The sequence below is a fragment of the Salvia splendens genome, chromosome 19, assembly GCF_004379255.2.
Source record: "Salvia splendens isolate huo1 chromosome 19, SspV2, whole genome shotgun sequence".
NCBI classification, from domain to species: Eukaryota; Viridiplantae; Streptophyta; class Magnoliopsida; order Lamiales; family Lamiaceae; genus Salvia; species Salvia splendens.
The window spans coordinates 15,469,195-15,493,877 of NC_056050.1; the positions used below are offsets into that span (position 1 = coordinate 15,469,195).

General features: G+C 40.1%; 1 long non-coding RNA gene and 1 pseudogene across 1 annotated transcript; one reads left to right on the top strand and one right to left on the bottom strand.

The window, feature by feature from the left end:
• Window positions 1–4,091: 4,091 nt before the first annotated feature.
• LOC121779072 lies at window positions 4,092–22,573 on the bottom strand (annotated as a pseudogene).
• LOC121778428 lies at window positions 17,809–19,119 on the top strand. The gene is made up of 2 exons (XR_006045672.1): window positions 17,809–18,731; window positions 18,847–19,119. It is a non-coding gene; the product is annotated as an uncharacterized LOC121778428 (long non-coding RNA).
• Window positions 22,574–24,683: the final 2,110 nt, after the last annotated feature.

The following is a 24,683-nucleotide window of genomic DNA, read 5'->3' on the forward strand; positions in this document are numbered from 1 at the left end:
TCCTTGACGAATTTACTGATCTGGGGCATCTTTAAGGCCGTCAAGAGCGGCACCTTCACTTCCACTTCCTTGAACATATTAGCGACGTCAATCGTGGTGTCTCTTTTCCTTGTCACAGTTCCTCGGTACGGATATAGCTTTACTTTCTCTGCTTCTTCTTTCTGACTTCCTTCTAAGGATTCACCTCCCACTTTCACTTTGACTTTCTCATTCCCTTTTGCTTTATCCACCCCACTGAATTCTCCTTCCTCTTCACTCTGGCTCTGCTCGGGCACACACATCGGGGGCACTGCAGGTGGGCTAGGGTTTTGGTAAACCTTCCCTGACCTCAGGGACATTTCACTGATGTTTTCACGGCCAGGGGGCTGCACAGTAGCAAGGATCTTTCCTTCATTGTCCCTTAGATCTCCCAGTGACATCGCAACTTGAGACAGTTGCTTCGTGAGCATATCCAACGCGGCCCTCTGCTCCTTCTGAGCCTCTTGAATTTCCCACATCGCATCATTTGGTTGATGCGGGACTATCATATCTCCTGGTGGGTGTCGATTATATCGTTGATTCGGAATCCTCCCAGCGTGGTTGGGCTGTGAGTAGTCGGATTGTCCGTAGTGCTCTTGCTGGTAATGCGGCTGGGTGTACTGTTGGTTGCCTCTCTGGTGTGGTGGGATATAACTTACCATCTGGTTTCCCGGTTGCCTGCCCTGGTTGCTTGACTGGGGCCTTGTTGTCTGTACCCCCAGTTTCCTTCATTATGTCGGCTTGACTAGTTTGGCTGCCCTCCACTGGACCAGTTTTGTTGAGGTCCACCTGACCAACTGCCTTGACCTCCCTGCATTCTGTTTCCTCTATTGTTTGATCTTTCTGGATTTCGAGCGGCCCAGTTGGGCTGCCCTTCAAAGGGTTGTATCTGTTCTATCGATGATTGAGGCGGGTTGCTTTGACTCTGATCAGTCCACCTAAAGTTGGGGTGGTCTCTCCATGGGGCGTCCCTTTGCTTCCCCTGGATCCAGTTACCATTTGCATTCCATTGGCCGACAGCATTCACCTGAGGTTGCGGTCCACTTCAGGGGGAAACTCGCAATAATAATAGTGGTGCTCTTCTGGCAGCGGTGGCGGCGGCACAAATTGCTTTTCCTTCGGTGCAGGCGGCGGAGGTGCTCTAGACTTCTCGACTGCCTCCAGCAGCTCCTTCTCTATTTGCTCAAATCGAGCCTCTAACTTTTCATCACTGCGCGCCTCCGCTGCGTGCACTGCACCTCTCCGGTACTGGCCACAGGACATCCCGTACGACCTATTGGCTTCAATTAGTCTCTCCACGATGTTTTTGGCTTGGTTGAATGGGGTCTTTGAGAAATCTCCTTGGGCTGCTAGGTTTAGATCGTTCTTGCTATCCACAGTGAGTCCTCCGTAGAAGGTTGAGTAGATTTTCTTTTCTCCCATTTTGTGGTCATACTCCTGTCTGGCTTCTGTAATCTCTCTTTTGAGGGCACTTGTCTTCGACGCTGGGAAGAAGCGATCTAAAAATATCATCCGGAACTCGGCCCAGGTCCTGATTCATCCCTCTGGCAACCTTGAAAGCCAGACTCCCGCATCGCCCTTCAAGACGAAGGGGATAGCCTTCAGCCTATAGTCTTCAGATGTAGATCCAGTCGGCACAGGTTGGATGTCGTAGTATCTGCAGAATTCCTCCAGAAGGCGTAAGGACACTCCTTCGAGAGGCCATACAAATGGGACAAAACGGCCAGTACTCCTGACTTGATTGAGATGGTTCGCATCCCAGGAGTAATGGCGATGGCATGGGGGGGCTCTTTTTCGTCATGAGCGTGCAGAGAGCTAATTCCTGAGTCGTTATCGACGAGGGCCATCTCTGCTTTTGCTTGTTCGAGTGGTGGTGGCTGGGGTGGTACGTTCTGCTCACCTTCTTCTTCGCTGGTCAGTTGTTCAGCAGCAGCTGCTGCTGCTGCTAGTGTGGCTTGGTATCGCGTGGTAACAACACCGACTTCCTGGATTCTCCAATGCGCGTTCGTATCTCTGTATACGAAGGGATGATTCCAGTGTCCACCGCGTTGGTACCTTCTCATGAACAGAAAGAAAAACAAATGAGAAAAATAAGAAAACAAAACTATTTACACCTATGCGCTACACACAAACATAAAATAACACCATGCTTCCCCGGCAACGGCGCCATTTTAGAAGGGGACGAGAGCGAGCACGGATTTAGGATTGAATCAAGCTATATGGAAGATAACTGAACCAGATGTATCAGTTAGCAAATGTCGTTGCCACTTGATCAAGTCGTTCACACTCTCGCTAGCCAACCAATGTAATTTATATAACTCCCAATTTTGCTTTACTTTAACAGTAAAGCGGCAAGTTCGGGGTGGATCCCATAGAGAAGCAGGTTTATCGATTGTGTGCGTAGTGAATAAGGTTCGGTTGCTGCCACGCTTTAATTTTGAGAGTTTTAACTACTGAGTTTACACTAGACAAAAAGTAAACTATCTACTGAATCAAGTCACTGATTACTACTGGATCAAGTAATGACAGGCTGAAAATAAGAACTCAACTAACTAAGCAAGCTACGGAAAACATGAAGCATCTTGCCACTCAAAACGATTGAACACTTGATCAAAGAGTAAAAAGCTAAACTGAACTTGAAAACAGTAAACGTGAGAGCAAAAACAAAACAACTCGATTTTATACTAAGAACTCAGAACAGTACAGCGAACATGCGAATTAAACTAAGCTAACACTTGGGAGAATACGAAAGCAAGTAAAACTGAGAGGTCCTCGGTGAGAAACTTGAGATTACGCCGGCAGATATCGAGAATTTTGTAGCGCTTCCTTCGGTCGCCATTTCTAACTAAAAACTTCTATATCTAAGCTATCTCTGGAACTGAGCTAAACTAAAACTAAACTAAAAGAAGAACTGTAAAAAGAACGCCCTCAGCTATGGTGGCACATCCTCTATTTATAGGCACTTCAGGCAATCTCGAGCTGGATAACGATCTTGGCAGAGGATATTCGCTCACGGTGTGAGCGAGCGACTCATCGATTGCTACGTGCTTTCCTTCTAAAATGACGACGTTTTTCAATAACAGATTGATGACTCAGCTCCGTCCTTGCGTCTCATGTATCAGCACGTGTCCTCTTCTAGCCATCCAGCTCATTAGCCTCACGTGTTCCCCTCCTTAACTGCTTGATTACTCCCCTTGATCAACTCCCCCGATTTTTGGCCTTTTTCGCTTGTCGTACTTGCTTGATCAGTTTGGCATTGTTGCCTTGGTCAAGTGGCATTCTTGCACAATTAACACTTGCTTTTGCGCGATAAACCGATCAAGTAGCGTACTTTTTACCCCTAAACCGATTCATGAAATAGGTCTTATCAACTACCTCCATCCCAAGTCAATTGAGGCATTTTTTTGGTATGTGATTTAAGAAATTGATGTTTAAAAGTTGAAGTGGAAAGAGAATAAAGTATGAGAAATAATAAAGTTTTTTTCTAAAAAAAAATTGACTCGACTACCATGGGACGAGCCCAAAAGGAATTAAGGAATACAACTCAACTACCCTGAGAAGAGAGGAGTATTCATTTTATAATTAAATATGTGTGAAATAAGTTAGCGGAATGTGTGACCTATTTACCATTTATAGTAAAAATGAATAGAAACACTTAATTGCAGACGGACCAAAATGGCAGCCTGGGATTCCTAATCGAAGAATGAAAAATATAATATCATCAACAATCATGCATAATACAGAATGTGTGAAATGAATGCAAAAAGAGATAAAAACATATGTTTCCACCATTTTCCGTCAAAGATACAAACGCTCACTTGAATCTAATGTTTTTGAATAATGGCGCATGAAATGAAAAAAAGGTAAAATATGAAGTAAAGATGAAGTAGTATCATTCTATACAATGGTTATCATTTGACTCAAATAATAATGCAATTGAAGAGTTATTCATGATCTAAATCACAGACTATTAATATTCAAAAGGTTGAGGCATCAGTAGCAGTTTCACGTATCTGCAAACTGTGCTGGCACGAAACTAATGTTTGCAAAACGAGGCAGCCACGTTCCATATTCTAGGTCGAACGCGATCTGAGGCGTATTTTCAGATAGCCAAACTTGCTAGCACCGGGTGAAGAGCCCTCAAAGACATGAGGCAAGAAGCCAGTGTGTTAAGGGTGAAGTTCCCTTAACACGATAAAAGGCAGTCGCCGAAGCTTTGTCGGTCGATCAAACCAAGATTTAGGATTGCAAAAAGATAAAATACGATAAAAGCTAAAAAGATAATTTCATATTTCTTGATTGAATAATATGAAACAATCCCACATATTTATAATGTTGAATCCTAAAAGAAATAGATCTAATCTAATCTTAACCAACTAAGCAAAATATCATGTAAAGATATTAATTACTAATATATGCGAGATATGGGAGATATGTCTCGTATCAACTCCCCCACGGTTGAAATCCACCTTGTCCTCAAGGTGGAAACCACGAAGCAACGACTAGAGTTGAAAGCCCCAAAAATTGTTGAGAAACGTCTCCTCCTGGATCAAACGCACAACGAACAGCTGAACGTCTCCCTTCATCAACCAGATTCGCCAACGGATCGACTTTGAACTTGTTCTGACACTCTATCATCCCTTCTAAAATCACGATCTCCTCCTTCTCGCTCCACAGCCTCTGGAACATATTCGACTTTTTCTCCGCCATCTCCGGCTCGACGGCAGGGCTCTTCTTCGGCTTCTTTGCATCCTTACTGGTCGTGTCCTCAGCGGGGCGTTTCGAAGCGGCGGCGGATTTCCCCGGAGTGACGGGATCCACGGCGGGCTTGGCTTTGGTCTTCCTGTTTGATTTCGGAGTCTCTCCGACTGACTTCGCGGCGAGTGACCTGACTTCCGGAGCGTCGGACTCAGACTCCGTTTCAGATCCGGAGTCGTCTTCATCGTCGGAGGAAGGGTGGGGCAGCGGCTGCGAGGGTGGATCAGGTTCGGGCCGGAGCAGAGAGTGCGTTGCTGCTACCCTGCGCTTCATCTCCTCATAACGTGGCTTCTCCGATCGGGGTTGATCATAACGGTGCTGGTCGAAATAACCCTCGCCGTCACGTCTGCCCCATGGGCTGTCCCACGCTGTCGCGTTCCTACCACCGTGATCCTCCTGCCGATGGGCGGGGTTATCCCATGTCGTCGGATGCCTACACTGATTTCCGGTGCTGTTGATGCCGATACTCCCCCACGGATGTGGATCCGAGAGATGCGGCCGATGAGGTTGATTCATGGGTAGATGCGGCCTGCCAAACCCTAATTGGGGTTGATTCATGCACGTAGTTGAAGATGTCACCAACGGACGAGGGGCGTCGTGTCGCCCTCTATGCCAATCGTGATACGGCGGATCAGGTTCAGGTCGCGGCGGCGGCTGCGTGGTGGCGGATCGCCGTTCCGCCGCGTCCAGAAGGGCCTCGATGCGGGCCAGCGACGCAAGGACATGGTTGAAGGCCAGCGCCTGCGCATCCATGGAGTCGCTCGTCGCGAGCACAGAATCATGACCGCGGAAGACGCCGGCGGATGAATTGACGATCGGTTCCGTGCGTTCCACCCCACAATTCGCCATTGAACAGTGAGTTCGTCAATGAAAGCGCCAATTGTTAAGGGTGAAGTTCCCTTAACACGATAAAAGGCAGTCGCCGGAGCTTTGCCGGTCGATCAAACTAAGATTTAGGATTGCAAAAAGATAAAATACGATAAAAGCTAAAAAGATAATTTCATATTTCTTGATTGAATAATATGAAACAATCCCACATATTTATAATGTGGAATCCTAAAAGAAAGAGATCTAATCTAATCTTAACCAACTAAGCAAAATATCATGTAAAGATATTAATTACTAATATATGCGAGATATGGGAGATATGTCTCGTATCACAGTGCTTGCTATGTACCTCTGCTGAATCTGCACACCGGCATAAACTTTGTAATACTTGGAAAAAATGGTGGCTAGAACAAAATATCAAATGCTTTTCATCCTGATGTGTGATGCACATCATGCAACTTGACAAATAGGAAGTTAAAGGGTCAAAACTAATTGTTGTTCGAGGTTAGAACAATATCGCAACGGCCATTTTGGTAATTTTACTTAACCATAGTTGCTTCATTGCATAATACCAACATTTTGGGATCCGGAAAACTAAGCAACTGTAATAGAGAGAAAAACTTGGCAGTGTTATGGTGTATTTTCCAGGCGTAAGTAAGTGAGAAGGAGAAATTTATCCTATCAACCACCTCGAATTTAGACTTAAATAGGGGGCAAGGTAATGGTGCAGTATCATTGGCAGAGCCAGTCGAATATTGGTTTTATAGGACCACCAATTCTATCAGGAAGAGTATACAGTTGCAAAGGTTTCAGCTTATGATTAATGAACCAATTTAGTAGTAGTAAGTACAGCTTCAGCCAAGAAATGAACCATATACATGTAAAGATAGTGTTGTTCATAAAATGAGACAATAAAATGTCACACGTGCAGTTTGTAAAGAATGGAAATCAGCTAGATATGTTGTAAACTAGTATAAAAGAATACTTGAAAGATACCTTAGCAATTTGCTCTCCACTTCTTGATATGTTTTTCCCCAAGATACAAACTGTTCCTCCGGAACCTCCGCCAGTAATCTTCGCCCCAAATAGAGTCCTAACTTATCCGTCCCATCTGAACCATTGTAGCTGTAGTGACACTATTGTATGTATGATTTATGTTAGTGAAGAAATGATCAATTCTAATTTAGTAAATTTAACTTCATACTTCTTGTATATGCTTGTATCATTCAAAGAAAGTATTTATTTTGATAAGGCGAAGAACAATAGATCTACATGCAGGGCTGTTCACATTAACAGTTGGGATTTTGTAATACGAGGAAATGCCCAATGTGAAATGAAGTTCCAAATCCTTGCATCAATAAAAGAATGTGGTCAATAGTTAAAGATACCTGATAAATGAGCTCTCCAAGTGCAGAGAGTTGATCATCGGAAGGAGCAGCAGATAACAATGCTTTGAAAGCCTAAACAGAAATACATGGCAAATTATCAATGGATCATACCACATTGTGTAGGTAATAATAATCAACTCATATGTGATCCAAGAAGTGATTATACCATTAAAAGAAATAAAAAAAATAGCATATGATATACTGTTGTAACTAAACTGATATGGGATTGTTATATGTTATTCTAGTTTTAATTGTCAACACCCTCCCTAAAACCTTTAAGGTGAAGTTTAAAGAGATTGGACTTTTTTTCTGATCGGGTTGGACCAGCCCTAAACCCTATCAAACTGGTCCAAATTTATGGCCCAGTTATTGGGCTAGTCATTTTTCAGTTCCAGTCCAAGTATACTACTTGGACAGTTAAATTGGCTCATAGTCGGCGCCACGCTCTGATACCAAGATAAAAACTCATGGGGTTCCATCCTAATACCAATTGGTGATAGGAGTAATAGCACATGAGACTTATATAGTGGTTTCCGTTCTCTATTTAATCTTTATACCTATGTGGGATAGTTATATATACTCTCTCCGTGCCATATTAGTAGAGTCTCTTCTTTTCAGCATGGAGATTAAGAAAGAAATATTAAATATATTAAGTGAAGAGATAATAAAGTAGGAAAGAGAGAAAAGTAGAGGGAATAAAGTGAGGGAATAAGTGTTACTTTTTGCTAAATAAGGAAATGACTCTACTATGATGGAACGTCCCGAAATTGAAAAATGACTCAACTATTGTGGAACGGAGGGAGTATTATTTTTAGTTTCAATTGCCAACAGAGTAAAAGACTAAAACCGAAAAAGTCACAAAGGGGCACTAAATAGAGTGTCTATAACATTTCTAATTAAGTGATTTGGTTAAGAAAACCTGGTTTTCTAAAGAAATTCTCATTGAGATTCCATACTGTTTAGATAGGCAAAACAAATGCAATACTGAAATGATAAGAGTTTCTCATATTCATTCATATACAGGAAGCGCATTCTGTATAACTTACTGACCTTGACTCGAAAATTTCCATAGATTGGATGTCTGCTCCTACTGCATAACTAAGCTTCCTATCAATTATTGTAACGGGATCATCACGATGGCCATAATTCTCGATAAATTCATTGCCAGATACATAACGTTCCTCATACCTTGTAAGAAAAAAGAAAAACTTAATAAGCTCACATTAACATTTTCATAAGAAAATAATTTGTGTTAGTATCAAAAGTAAAGTGAATATAACCGGTGTGGGGATATGTTGGATAGATAATCCATTGCAGCTTCAGCTTTAAGTAACTCCATGCCATCTTCACCCTTTCCATTATTATGAAATGCCATGGATTTAATCATCTTTCTACCAATAAAGGTGCCAATTCTTACAGATCCATAATCTGCACCTCCCACACTGTAGCATTTTATAGTAAAAAAGGGAATGAATTAGAACGGTGCGTGCCATAACATTCTGTTTGCTAGTGAAAAATGTACTCCGTATTAATAAAACTAACTTGCAGGATTTTTGCCAAGTCAATGTGGGAGAAAACATGACTTTCGCCAAACCGACGTGAGACAAACATACTATTAGCACACATGACCAAACATATCCACATCGACGACTTTAACCTGCTTTGATACCATTTTAGGATTGGGCCCATTATATCCTTGTAATGGTTTATAAGAGGAGAGGGCTGTCCATCTTATATACTACTAAAACACAATCTTTACCAAGTCGATGATGGACTAATATGTCATAATATGTGACTGCAATATGCATCACGGATATGATGTCTATTTGAGAAGAAGCTTGAAATGGAGTACATTCAATTGCCGCCTAAAATAAATAGAACTCAATCTCTACCCAACCATTCCCATATCAAGACTATAAAATGCATACTTCAGATTCTTTTGCAATGCCTTCTGAAAATCATTAGTAAATTTTCACAACTATTGGTTGGTGACAACCATAATTAACTTTCAAATGTAGTTAGTAACAATTTGATTAAGATCTCAGCAGGAAACAGTGATTTCTTTCCATCCGTAACTTTGATGGAATAAATGACTGTTAAGAAATATGATACGGAGTGACAGGCAGGCGTACCATATGCATTCGCTAATACGCATACGAAGCATATCGCATAATTGACATGATAATAATGAAGAAACAGAGATACGAAATAAATAAAATAAAAAGATAATTACTCCTGTGACTAGGAAACCATCCTTCAAAAAGACCATGACAAAGTAGCTGAACTAAACTTTTTTTCTAAACGCTGTAAAGTAGGTATTATTAGAAATGGGCCGCTCACCCATTAAAAGGCCTCATAAGGGGAGAGAGTTATCCACACTTATATCTTCACCAAGTCGATGTGGGACAAGATTTAGACATTTAACAGGCCCCCGCACGTGTCGGCCGGAATGACACATCGGACTTCCATCACGTGGGTAGGCAAGAGAAGAGATAAAGAGATAAAATCCATCACTGACTTGAGCCCGCTCTGATACCATATTAGAAATGGGTGAGTGACTCATTTCTAATAGAGATCATAGCCCTATTTATAAGAATTATATAACTTAGTTCATTACTAAAAGTAGGACAGATTAATATGTTCAAGAGTTGTAGCGAAGCCCAAAAATTGATCTCAATAGCTCATCTTCTCATTATTTGTTGGAGTATCAGAAAATATTAACTTATAGATTATTACATGTTTCATAAATTCAAATCATATGGAGTATTTCTCAAATACCACCAGACAACAGAATATTTGCGGCAGTTTTTATAACAATAGAGGGCACAATTGGAACGCCAAAAAGTTGTTCATGAACACAAAACTCAAAATATTAACTACAGAAATGATGTAAGAAGTACATCACTAAATGTATTTCCGTGAGTCTATCCCCCAAAATCGTATGTGAGGAGGGATTTCCACATGACCTAAGACTTGAGCAGGCTGAAGCAACAAGAAAACAACAATTCAGTTGTTCAATAGCTTCTTAATTTATGATGAACAGAGCATGCTTTACTACAACATTGCTAGTAGTTTGTTTTCTTCACCACACCACACGGAGCACCAACAACATGATTCTCGACCTTTTACATGAGATACTCGATCAATGTTAAGCGGTAAATAGCAGTGTAAATATTTAGACTTAAAGGAACTCCAACGAAAATTGATTAGGAGCGTAGCATGCCTTTTGACAAAGCAAAGCAAGATCTCTTGGTGCAATATCTAATCCTGAAAAATTGAACAGCAGTCAAATAATTCGTTCACAAGGCTGGGAAAAACTATAATAAAAATTAAAAATTTGATCAGCTCACGGGTCATGTGGAGGGGTTAATTAGTAATCTTCTACACTCAGGTTTTATGGATCTATGTCTCTTGATGTACAAGTTAGTGTTAGTACACAGTGCCATCGAGTAGCTTCTAGAGTATAAGATTGATTCATATATTTATTGATATTAAGCTCATAGCCTACTTTATCTAAAAGATACCATCACTTGCAAAATTCATATAAGCAGAATGAATGATCTATTGGATTCAAACAGTAAATACTGAAGTTGTTATTGCCTAACATATGAAGACTTCGACTTCGACTGATCATACTATTCCTATCTGACCCCTGAAGAAGTAGCATCTATCATTACCACAGCAGACATTGTTGCAACTTCTACTGCAGTGGAAGATGATACACCTTTGCCCTCCGGGACACCTTCAAATTTAGCTTTTGCTGATAGTTCTACTTGCACGGAGGCCACAAAAATTAACAGAATCAACTGAAAACAACATTTTCCATCTATTTTAAACAGAGAATAAACCATAGTAGAGAAATCGTCAGCAACTATAGCATGATGCAAAATCAGAAACTTTGTTTTCTGTTGCAAAATTCTCTAGCTCCATGTGGATCTTTTTGGTCATCAGAAACCGACCCTGTAATATTTACTATTTTTTCCATTAACCAATTTTATTCCATTGTCTTCTTACGCAGTTATGCTACTATATATTTAAATAAACTGCTTACGAATTTAAATGAATATTGAACATAAACCAACCCTCTTAAAACTACAGGGACAGAGCGGTTAGCCTACTAACATTCAAATGTGACTTACCACCCCATTGCTAGTGGTATTATTCCTAAAGAGAATCTATATCAAATAAAATATCATTTTTCCTATTAACCGTCTACACATGATGGTTGCCAGTCTTGTTCAAAACATAGCTACATACTTACTACAAGAAAGAAACCCGACAGTACTACAATTTTGTTTTGTACTATCAAAAAATGTCTTAGTATTGATAATGGTATGCCAGACATTATTACCATAAATCTACTCAAACCATCAGTTCACAGAAGCAGAAAACAACATTCCCTGTAGCAGTTGTTATGCAACAAAGCATTTCCCAATTAGGAGTATAATAATAACGTCAGATCTTTACCAGTATGCTGATACTGTCCACAAATTGAATGCCCAATTCAGTCATCAATACCAGAATTGTACCAGCAACATAAGCTGCCCACCTAGGATGGTGACAAACTAGTTTTTATAGAACAAGTAACAGTAAACTAAACATGAAAAATGGGATTACTTCTGTGCCGGGTCCTGAGCAAAATAGTCTCTTGCTTTCTGATATGAAATAGGATGTCCATCTTCCAAATATTCAGACAAGTCCATGTCAAAAGTAGGAGCTCTGTTACTAAGTTCTGAGCCAAATGATACCTGCATAACCAACACCTTAGTGCTTATGTGTGAAAGCTACAGATACCTATCAAAAAAACCTATATTATGTTTCTTAATTCAGGATTCTAGGAAAATAATCACAAAATATGTGATTGCAAGGTTAAACTAATTGGAATAGAGGACCAGACCTCTCTAAGCATATGTGAACACATTCTGCTGTAGAAAGATGCATCCAGAGCTACGGCTGTAAATGAACATGCTACTCATGAGCTAATGCAAGCTTGGCTTGATAAAAGCTCATTTAGTGAAGCTCGTTAGCTAAACGAGCCAAGTATCCGGCTTGTTAGTTCGTGAACTAGCTCGGTAGCTAAATGAACCAAGCTGAAGGGACGTAACTTGAAAATATAAAATCATGACTAGACACGACTTATTTGTCTATGCTAAATTTAGCTATGATTCTATTAAGTCCTAGGACAATTAGTAATAATTGTTTAGTCGTTGAACGGTTGAACAACCTTAACTGAAAGTTCTTACTCATTGGTTTTACTAAGTATTAGCGACTGTTTTTATGAAATCAAAGCTTCTAAATATATATTCATGTTATTAAGTATTAAATCTAACGTTTTAAGGTGGTTTTTGTCAAATACCAAGATGAGAAAAACGGCTAGTACCAAGTACCAATCACTTGGTAATTACATTTATATTTAATAGGTGGTATTTACCTAGGCATACAATTAATTATTGGGAGTTCCTAAGAGTTGTAATCTCCCTATAAAAGGGAATGACTTGTATCAAACAAAAACAGAACAATAGAAAATACAATCTTAGCTATTCCTATATCTTTGCCACCATGTTCTATCTTCAATACAATGCCTCTCTCGATTACCATCTTTAAGATGGTATCAGAGCAGGTTACAACGGTGTGGGACTCAGAAAATTCTCATCACTTCCCCGGATATACCTTTCCCGACCCTTTTTAAACCTGCAAAATCAGATAAACAGCCATGTCAGAATCTGACTCAGAAGCTACAAACACCAACCAGCCACTGATGAATTTCTCAGGAGAGTTCGCTGCCCAATTGGCCGAATTCCTTAAGCAAATCAATATACCACCAAAAGCTCAAGAACAGCCCCCTCCACCCTCAAATCATCCAGAATCATTGGGGGAGGTACATCTCTAAAGCAAACTGAATGGGGACAATTACTCCCTCTGGACAACCATAATGGAACACGCAATCGGAGGGAAGGGTCTGTCGTCTCACATCGATGGAGTTACAGATCCTCCTCCAATTAGTGAACCCGGTTACCCGAAATGGAAGCAGAGAGATCATTGTTGCTTCAACTGGATTATAAACAACATCGAAGCCAATCTTGTCAATGAAGTATCACAATATGCAACGGCCCGAGACCTATGGCAGGGTCTGGCCATTACATACGGAAGTGGAACCGATCCATTCCAAGTTTCAGACCTGCACAGGCAAGCATACAACATGAAGCAGGGGAATATGAGCCTCGAGAACTTATGGAATAAGTTCCAGAAGCTATGGATTTCCATCGACGAAATGGATCCAAATCCGATGGATACTCCATCAACTATTCAGAAATACAACAACAACACTCAGAGGCATAGATTATATCAGTTTCTATGGGCTTTGGATGAAAGATACGATACATTAAAGAGAGAGATCTTAAACAAAGATCCATTGCCCACTGTATTAAGTGCTTACGGACTGGTGAGACGCGAGTCGGCTAATGAGCGGATCTACAAACCCTCAGGCGATGCACAGGAAGCCGGAATAGGTGTCAGATTAGCAGCAATCAACCGAAATCGACTACCACTGCCACCCAAATCCTCTGCAGCTCCGACCGACAAGAACAGAATGACGTGCAGCCACTGTGGTGGGAAGAAGCACACATCGGATATCTGCTTCCACCTCCACGGATTCCCCGATTGGTGGGAAGACATGAAGAAAAATAGACAGAACCGAAATCGGAGCGGAGGAGGCAGAGAAACGGCCGCGGTGACCGTTGGGGACCGAGCTACCAACGCCGAGAACTCGGACAGTCCAGCACGGCGGGCAACGGCGGCAGGCATCTCAACGGTCCCGGTCGCCACGGTTTTGTCCCAGCGGGAAACGGCGGCGAGGAGAAGAAAGTCGTCGCATCGGTCTTAGTCTCCAGGGTCTGGTCAGAAGGTAACCCGGCGCCGAGTTTCACCGGCACCGACGAAACATCGACCGAGAGGGAAGCGGAATTGAGGGCTGGAGAGGAGAAATGGGTGGAGGCGCATGAAATTAGGGTTCATGGGGGCATTTACACCCCCAAATTAAAAGAATTCGAAATCCCCCCGCCCAGAACTCCTCTAAATCCCCCTCCCCCCAACCCCCGCGTTTGTATGCCAACCCGAAATCACCCCAAAACTTCCACAACATCCCAATTTAACCCCAAAACCACCACAATATCCCAAATTCACCCCAACACTTTCGAAAATCCTAAAAATTCCCAGAAAAATCCAGTAATTTCCCCGTCAAATCAGACGGTCAGTTCTTTCAACCTAATATCCCGTGTCACAACTCTTTTAAAGCCTTAGCCTTTACCTCACCCACCATAGTCGAACAAAAAGAGAACCAATAGATTTTTGATTGTGGAGCTACTGACACGATCTCCTTCGATCCAAATGACTTATTCACAATGTCTAAACCGACTAAAACCTATGTCCAAACTGCCGCGGGGGATTTAGCTCGAGTCGAGGGGACAGGCCCTATCAATATTTCTCCAACTCTCCGACTCTCTAACTGCCACTTTGTCCCAACTTTCTCACACAAATTATTATCCGTCAGTCATGTGACAAAGGAGTTAAACTGTAAATTACTGATGCAACCTTGTTTTTGCGTGTTACAGGATACCAAGAAGGGGATGATAGTTGGGTGTGGCACTGAACGAAGCGGACTGTACTATGTGGATGAGATAGCTCAACAAAGTGCGGCGTTACTAACCTGTGATGCAACTACAACAAAGGCTTGGCTTTTACATCGTCGGTTAGGGCACCCTTCTTTAGAATATCTGAAATTAATGTTTCATACGATGATCTCTAGTGTGCACTCTCTTGATTGTGAAACTTGTCATTTGGCCAAAAGCCATCGTCATTCTTTTAAATTGAATAATACTCGAGTGTCTACCCCGTTTTCTCTTATTCACTCTGATGTTTGGGATCCTGCTCCAATCACTGGGGGTTAGGGTCTCCGTTGTTTTCTCCTGTTTATCGATGACTTTTCTCGTATGACTTGGGTCTATTTCTTAAGAAATAAGTCTTAGGTTTTTGGAAAATTCACCCAATTCTAAAGTATGGTCTAAACCCAGTACGAGCAAAATATCCAAGTCTTACGATCCGACAATGGAGGGGAATATATAAATACCAACATGAAAACCTTCTTTCTTGACAAAGGACTTATCTACCAAACTTCTTGTGCTTATACACCGGAACATAATGGGGTAGCAGAACGGAAAAATAGGTATATTTTAGAGATCACTAGGGCTCTCCTCATTGAGTCAAAAATCCCCACATCTTTTTGGCCAGAAGCTATAGCCACCTCGGTGTACCTTATGAACCGTCTTCCAACAGGTATCCTCAACTTTAAAACTCTCATTGATACATTTATCAACCATGAAGCCATACAGAAACCAACCTATCTCACCCTTGATCCAAAAGTCTTTGGTTGTACAGTCTTTGTCCACATCCCAAAACATGACCGTACCAAATTCTCTCCTTGTGCCGTTAAATGTGTTTTTCTCGGGTATGGGGTCAATCAAAAAGGTTACCGGTGTTATGACCCTATAACTAAGCACATGTATACTACCATGAACTGTGATTTTGTTGAGGGTGAATACTACTACAGCCAATCTAGCGGTCAGGGGGAGAGTCAACCACATAGTCCAATTAACGACCCACTAAATTGGCTATACATCCCAAAGGACACAATCCATCATCTGGAACCTATACCAAGGGAAACCGAGTAAGGGGGAGATGAGTCAAGGGAAGAGGAACCCATTCTTGGCACAGAAATTGTTCTATTCGAGGAAATAAGCCATGCCAACGAGCTATCAGAATCCACTAGTCAGGCCGCAGAGTTTAGAAACATCACCCAACCATCAACTCCGTCTTCGAATCCTGGGGTAAACAATTCTGCTGAACTCAACACATTTCCATTAGAAATCACTAACACTGACAAGATAAGCCAAGAAGGGGACAATGAAAAGCGGTATGAACTACCACACAGAAGTACAAGGGGAATCCCTCTCAAAATGTACTCTCCAGATTGGAAAGGAAGGAAGACAAAATATTCAATAGCAAACATGTCACGACCACATCTCCCTAGTCAAAGAAAGTGTAGCTTTACCGCGACTAAAACATACTGAAACTGTCTCAACTCATCATAAGATGCTTAAATCAAAAGAAACATTATCTGAAGTGTGTTGAGGGTACAAATCATGCTGAATCAGAGTAGTTATGAGAAATTGTCTTTGTTAAATGAATTTTCTGAATTTGCGCAACGGAAGAGTACCAAGACAGATGTAGTATGTATGAAGACACACTACACCCGCTACCTTCCTACTTATTTGGTCTTCTGTCCCAACACCTCCTCGGCTTTGACAACAATCAACCTGCACATTAAGGAAAACAAAATGCAGGGCTGAGTACTTGATGCACTCAGTGGGCTCATGCCGAAAATATTTTCTTTTAGTTGTCAGCCAAGCTGAGTGAACGCGGGGTTTTACTGAAAATCTATCCCGGTCACTAAAATCTGTTATTTCTTTCTGAAAATAGACTGCAGTCATTTAAACTTCTGATGATATGCCATATCAGCTGCGTGAATCGGGAATGTGGCCACATTCCACGACCACTGGGCCGGCCAACCTGGCGCTAGCTCACGACCCACGGACCGGCCAACCTAGCGCTAGCTCACGGTCCCTATGTGTACACTAGTCCGAGTAGGATTTACTGACCTACTGGGACCCGAATTCGATTTAACTGGGTTGGCATAGCCAACAGATAGGCAATCATAAAACAAAACATGGCATGACAACTCATTCAAATAATCATATTTTCACATAAAGCATGCTTTAAAAGAAAGAAGAGAAAGCCCACCTTAATTGCTTAAATTCTTGCAAAACGGTGCTTTCCTGTCCTGAGATTACTCGTCGAGCGACGACGTTCCTTTACAAAATTTAATATACTTAAATTAGGCTTTAAAAAAATATAATTGTTTATCTTGCATGTATGCATGCCTAAGCGTGCTCCTTTATTATTTTATTTCCTTTCTTCTAAAATTAGGAAATCTTAATTCTTAATTAAATCTGCGATTTAATTTATTCGGAAACTGGCCGAAAACTATTTCCCGCATTAATTTAAATATCTTAAAATACTTTCCGGGCTAAGAGTTCGCTTAATTATTTATTGGCTTTTATTTTATCACGGCGAACATTCTTTTCATTTTCTTCCGTAGCTTAGGAATTTAATACCATAAATTCTTGGAATTAACTAAAGATTTCAACAAAAGAATCCGGGTCCAAGTAATTAAATTCTCGGGCTCGGTTGGAACTAATTATTCTGGCCCAGCCTTAACTTTCGGCCCGCTCATTTAATCTCGGCCCAAAATGCATTTTCCTTATCTTCTTTTCTATTAAACAATCAAGCCCAAACTAAAACTAAAGAGGAGGCCCATTTCCAATTAATTAATTAGAAGCCCAATAAGAGGAATAGTGGAAATGGCCCAAGGAGAGGTACTCCTTTCCATCCGTCGGCCCCCACCCCCTTCCCCTTTCTCATTTCATTCTCAATTCTAATCCCTAATCTCCTTCTTCTTCTTCCCCCAAAATTCTCCAAAAGAAATCCTTAATTCACAAACAAGGAAGAAGAAGCTGGAAACGGGAACCCTAGTTCTCTCCGCCATCGACGAATTCATGGAGCCGCCGCTCTCATCGCGTCTCCCGGAGGTGTCCGCCGTCGCCTACTCCAGGCTGCTGTCTCCGTCGCGAAGTAGCCACAACACGAACCGGAGCTCGCGCTTGCTCCCTCTACCGAACGCCCTCCGGCGAGTGTTTCCCCCTTTCGGCGAAGTCGGCGGTGGAGAGGAGGCGTCGCCTCCTTCTCTTTCTCAGCCGCGGCCCGTAGCTGCCTCGCGCCGCCTCGGTTACTGCCGAAATCGGGCAAGCTCCGAGACACGCCACTGCTACCTCGTGCCTCTGCTCCCGCGTCGTCGTCGGCTCCCCACGGTCAAGCTAAGTCTCACTCCCCTTCCCCTTTTATTTATTCAGATTTGTGATGTTCTACTTGAAGGCAGTAGCTATGTGGTATTGGGATTTTTGGTGATTGAGCTCGATTACAGCAGTGTGTATGCTAAGGCTTCGTGGAAAAATTTAGTTTCCTATGTCCTTGAGCTTCTGTCCCTAAATTCCTAAACTTGGCTATCTACTGTGTTCGCCTAAACGTGATGCATAAAGGGTGTTGTGGAGTTTACCTCTACTGCAGTGTTTCGGTTCTTGTCTCTGCTTCGGCTCTCCCTCCCTTTAGCTTGCTCCTCTGCTATTGAGTAGTGGTGTTGTGGTGTGGTATTGCTTGTGGTGTTGAGGGAGAGTGAAGCTGGGATTATTTATGCCCATTTGTCTAACTGAAAGCCTGTTAAGGCTGATGTGTTGTGCAGCGAGGGAGTCCTTGCTTGGTTGTGTTTTGGCTGTTTTCTCTGCAATCATGCAGGGGTGTACTCGTGGGATTAAATGTGGTTGTTATACCATTTTGTTTCCTTCTTGCAGAACTCCCTTTTTCCCTTGAAGCTGCATCCCTTAACCTGAACTTTGTGTGGTGAAAAGCAGGTGCAACAACAAGGATTGTAGGGTTGTTACGTGACAACCGCAGAGCTGCTGCTCTACACGGAGCAGGCTTTGCACGGTCGAAAGGTCCATGGTTGGGGCTGCTGTGAGCCGTGGAGTGCAGGAGACATTGCAGCCTCTTGCTTTTCCTTCTTTTTTTTTGGTAAGTTTTGGTCTCCAATGCTTAAAGTAGGCTTGTTCCTTATCCTTACTTATTTTGCCAACTAGCCACTTTAGTGTCTTATGCATCTTCTTGTTTATCTTGTTGTTTCTGGCAGGGACAAGAGGCTGACTCCTTCTCGGCTTTTGTCTCGTCGACTCGGCCCAACAGGCCGTCGTGATGGGGCCGCGGTCCGTGCCGGAGAGGCCCAACGCTAGTTTTCCTCCTTTCATTTTCATATTGTAATAACGTAGTTCGACTTTTATCTTTGTCGTCAAGAGTTGTAAATTAGTTCGGGATTTCTGTAATTAGCAATTTCATTAGCTTTGTATTAAATTTGAAATTTGTACTTAAAATTCTTATTCAAGAAATAAAATCACTCCTTCATCAATTGTACAAAGAAAATTCCAATATTTACTATTTTTCGAAAAATCTCGAGATAATTACGTCTCGGCTATTACAAAACATAACTCAAAGACACCTCACGGAGATGGCCCGAGCATTATAGGCTGCCCTGTATGAAGAAGAAGAAATTCCTCAATCTTTCCAAGAAGTTGTTAAGCACAAACATTGGAGGGAAGCCATGAAGAAGGAAGTTGATGTCGTGATCAAGAATGGAACGTGGGAGAAATGTAATCTACCAGAAGGAAAGAATCCAGTCGGATGTAGGTGGGTTTTCACCATCAAAAGGCGTGCAGATGGATCAATCGAGAGATATAAGGCGTGATTGGTGGCCAAAGGATATACTCAAGTGTATGGAATTGATTATGACGAGACTTTCTCCCCAGTTGCTAAACTTGACACGATCCGGGCATTACTGTCAGTTGCAGCATGTAAGGATTGGTCGCTACATCAATTTGATGTGACTAATGCGTTCCTCCATAGAGAATTAGGTGAAGACAAGGAGGTCTATATGGTAGTTCCACCTGGATTCAAGACCGAATTTGGTTCCGGGCAAGTGTGCAGATTGAAGAAAACTCTATACGGCTTGAAACAATCCCCAATAATTTGGTTTGGAAGATTTTGCCAAGCAATGGTCAAACATGGGTTCAAACAGAGTCTTTCTGATCATACATTTTTCACAAAAAGGAGAGGAGATAAGATAACTTGTCTTATCATATATGTCGATTACATGATCATCACAGGGGATGACACAGAAGAAATCAGCAATCTCAAGACCAATCTGTTTAAAGAATTTAACATGAAAGATCTTGGCCATCTAAAATACTTCTTAGGAATAGAAGTGCTCAGATCGAATCATGGAATATTCTTAAGACAGGGAAAATATATCCTCGACCTGTTGGCAGAAACTGGCCTCTTAGACTGCAAGTCTGCTGACACACCAATGATACCGAATCATGGGCTAAAAATTGTTGAGGGAGATGAACCTGCAGATCGAGAGAAATATCAAAGGTTAGTTGAGAAATTACTCTATCTATCACACACCAGGCCAGACATTGCATATGCAGTAGGGATTGTCAGCCAGTTCATGCACCAACCGCAAGAAGAGCACATGAATGCGGCTTTACGAATAGTAAGGTACCTCAAAGGCACAACAAATTATGGGATGTTCTAAAAAAAAGGGAAGGACCTTGAAGTAGATGGCTATACAGATGCTGATTGGGCGAGTAATCCAGTCGATAGAAAATCAACCGGTGGATACTTTACCTTCATAGGAGGCAACCTAGTCACTTGGAGAAGCAAGAAGCAAAAAGTTGTAGCCTTATCAAGTGCTAAAGCAGAGTTCCGAGGTATCAAGAGTGGACTCATGGAGATCATATGGCTAAGGAGATTACTTACTGAGATCGGTTTTCCCCCAAATCGAAAAAGTAAGTTATTCTGCGACAATAAAGCAGCAATCAGCTTATTAGAGAACCCAGTACAACATGACAGAACCAAACACGTTGAAGTCGATCGCCACTTCATCAAAGAAAAATTGGAAGGTGGAGTCATAGAATTCCCGTTTGTTCGATCCGAGGAACAATTGGCTGACATCTTAACCAAAGCAGTAAATCCCAGAACTTTCAGAGAAGTCTTGACCAAGTTGAACATTGGGGATACCATCGCTCAACTTGAGAGGAGTGTCAAATACCAAGATGAGAAAAACGGCTAGTACCAAGTACCAATCACTTGGTAATTACATTTACATTTAATAGGTGGTATTTACCTAGGCATACAATTAATTAGAGGGAGTTCCTAAGAGTTGTAATCTCCCTATAAAAGGTAATGACTTGTATCAAACAAAAACAGAACAACAGAAAATACAATCTTAGCTATTCCTATATTTTTGCCACCATGTTCTATCTTCAATACAATGCCTCTCTTGATTACCATCTTTAAGAGTTTTTCCTGACGATTTTCATGGCTACATACAACTTGGAGAACTGGTGTGGGGCCATGTCCTTTATTTTGCTGCCTGGCCTCAGCATGTTTCCACAACTTGTGCTTGGCTGGATGACTTCGCTGAATAGCAACATGACACGCCTCTCTAATAGGCATCTGCAAGTGAAATCGGTAAAAGTATTTGAAAATTACTAACAAGCATTTAGTAGTGACAAAGAAGTCACCGTTGTCTGGATGAAAGAAGCATCTCATGGATAGATATAGATAAGAACCTGCAGAAGTAAGCTTCCTGAATAATCTCCAAATCCTCCCATGACATCGAATCTACCAGGTGCTCTAGCTACAATAATTTCTTCCTGCAAACCAGATAAGGAACAGAACCTTGAAATATTAAAAGCAGCATAGCAAGTAGTACTATAAGAAATTGCAAATTGCAGCGATTATAAACTAGGCTGGAATTATGGAACATACTAAAGAGACTGACGAGTTTATGATGATTCTGTATCATCTAAATAATATGTTTAGCTTACTTAAAATAAATTGTACACCACATAACCATACTTTTTTTACAAGAAAAGTGACTAATAAGATGTTAGGAAGCTTCAGTTTATTGAAAATGTCCGAAGTACACAGAAACTCGTGATCAAGCTCCCTAGTGAGTATTGGCCCTAATAACAATATTACCAAGCCCATGATGACAGATTGTAATTGCACTATTGCATGTTCTTAGGAAACATTTTATTGCCTTATGTAATGATTTGATTGAAATATTGAATATCAGTAGATTCATATGCACGCCTATGTCAGTAGACCTCCAACTCACATGGTGGACAGTCTAGAAATTAGAAACTTGACTAATTACTAGGTTATATATTAAAGTATGGGGATAGTGTTTTGAGATATAATTATGAATTCTTATATCATTCCACCAAATCTAGGAGCAATTGTCAACAAAATTGTCTATACTATGTAAAAAAAATATCAAGAAAACACCATATATTACAGAGTTCAAAAATCCAATATTGAGATGCATTTGCAAAATTCCATAACTGGATTTAAAGTACCTCCCAGTTAAACATTGCAGCTGCAGCAAGACTTTCACGTGAGTGAAGCTGACTACTATTCCTGATGCTGGTTAAGGCATGCAGCTCCATCAAACTCTTTAGGAAACCTATTGTATCTGAAAGATTATGATGATCTCCATGCAAGATTTCGATGTCGTCAGTCCTAAACATATAGAATTATAGAGAAAGTCGTAATACTTCCAAGCGATCAAGGATTAGAAAGTAGTGCAAGTGCGGCAACCAATTTAAAGTTAAAAGACAAAAAAGTTACTCTCTGGTCGAGGTACTGGTCTCATCTGCCGATGGTATGCGAAAGCTAAGTTCATCTTGTGCAAGTGCATAACAACTAGGGACATCTATATCTTTCCCAGAAACTCTCTGGAGCTGATACCCAAGGACAATGGCATCCTGCAGCCTTCTTGATCCACTAAGCTGCATCAAACAAGACGTGTAAGGAGTATGAATGATATATTGCAAAACACATAAAAACCGTAGGAGAGTGTGAACCCAAACAATAGATCATGTTTACTTGTTCTCCTATCACATTTTAATTTCATAAATTGTTTAAAGGTGTTCAGATGAAATCAAACTTTTATTATGGACTTAAATCAAATCCTTAGGAAACTAGGACACTATTTCTTTATTTCGGATTTTAAAATATATCAGTCCTAAAAGCACTAATAATATTTAATCAAAAGAGGATGCTGAAATGCGAGTAAAGAGGAAGCACAGGATTATAAATTCCTGTGTTCGTTTCGATTTTTAATCATACTGGGAAAGTAATCAGAATACCAATGACAAGGAAAGTTAGTACAACTTTCCATGATTTTGAATCCTAACTTTTTTTAGGTATTCTTTTTCCCTGTTTTAGGATTCTTACATATTTAATAATAATTATTATTATTATTATTTAATTACAATGTTTTAAAAATAATTTTAAATTACAAATCATACTTAATTTCAGAATAATAAATAACTATAATTAAAATAAATCATAATTATAACTTTGTATTATAATATTTATATATAATTTTTATTATCATAATAATAATTAATAACTTATTAAATAATTAAAATATAATTATATAATATAAATTATATTGTAATAAATACTAATTATTATTTTATAAATTAATAATTAATAAAATCGTAGTGAAATTCTAAATTATAAAATTTATTTAATTATAATATCCTTAAATATTATAATAGTAATAATAATAATTATTATTATTATTATTATTATTATCATTTATGATTATAATACTCCATGTAACTATAATTATACTTGTATTATTATATATTGTGATGGATGATTCATATTTAAACTATCCATCATAATAATAAATATATAATAATATAATTGTCATCATTTGTAATTAATAATTTATTAAAAAAATTTATTATTCTTTTTATAAATAAAATAATAATAAGTCTATCTTTAGTTTGGTGTTTAAATGAAATACAAAATTTAAAATCTTGGTATTCTCCAAATACAGGAAAGTAAAGTTATTAGGAATCATATTCTAGAGATTCATTTTCCTAGGAATCATATTCTTTGTCAACTTTACTTTCCCACCAACCAAACATGGCCTAGGAGTAATATTTTTCCCCATAGCTGTATCCAGAAGTATATGAGCAACCACCTTAAAATTCATGAAAAATGAGAACAAGTTAGCTGAAGCTAACTAAACAAATCAGTGAAATAGTGTTAGTGGATAGTAGGACCAACATTAATAGTAGTGCAATGTTTGGTGAAAAAGTTTCCGAAAATAGAACTGAACTAATTTCGATGGACAGGCCAAAATGGCAACAATGGATGCATTTTGGGGGTGGGGGAGTATATAATTGTAATGGAAAAATTTCGGACGACGATCGGTACAGGTAAAGAATATTATGTACTTAATGCTTGATGAAGCTTGGCGCCGAATCCAAAATATAAACTACTTAAAACTTTACTCCAAAAAATATAATGTTTAATACAAACCAAAAAATGTATATATATTAATGGTTTGTCGAACAAATAGAAGAAACAAGTGAAGAAAGACAGTAACAGTTGTGAAGTGCTAAAAGGCTGCAGTAAAGCATACATTCATAAAACTAGGGCTGAGGAAACATATCGAAATACTGAAATATCGGCCTTATTATACCGAAAAAATATCGAAAATACCGAATTTTTGGTATACCGTGATTTTCGGTAATGATTTAATTATTCGTCTTCTTCTCCCAACTTCCATTAAATTAATTTCGTTTTATTTTAAGATTTTGCACAGTAATTGCAATTAAATGGTTAATTGTGGTTTGGACCAAGCATAACTATATCTATATCTATATCCATATCCATATCTATATCTATATCTATATCTATATCTATATCTATCCTACCTTAAGAGCATCCACAATAGGAATAACCCAGCAATAGCTCAGCTATAGGCTAGCCACAAACTCCTCCTGCCATATCATCAACACTAAAAAACCTCCTGCCACATCATAAATAGCCCAGCAATAGCCTAGCCACATCATAAATAGCCCAGTCACATCAATAGCCACA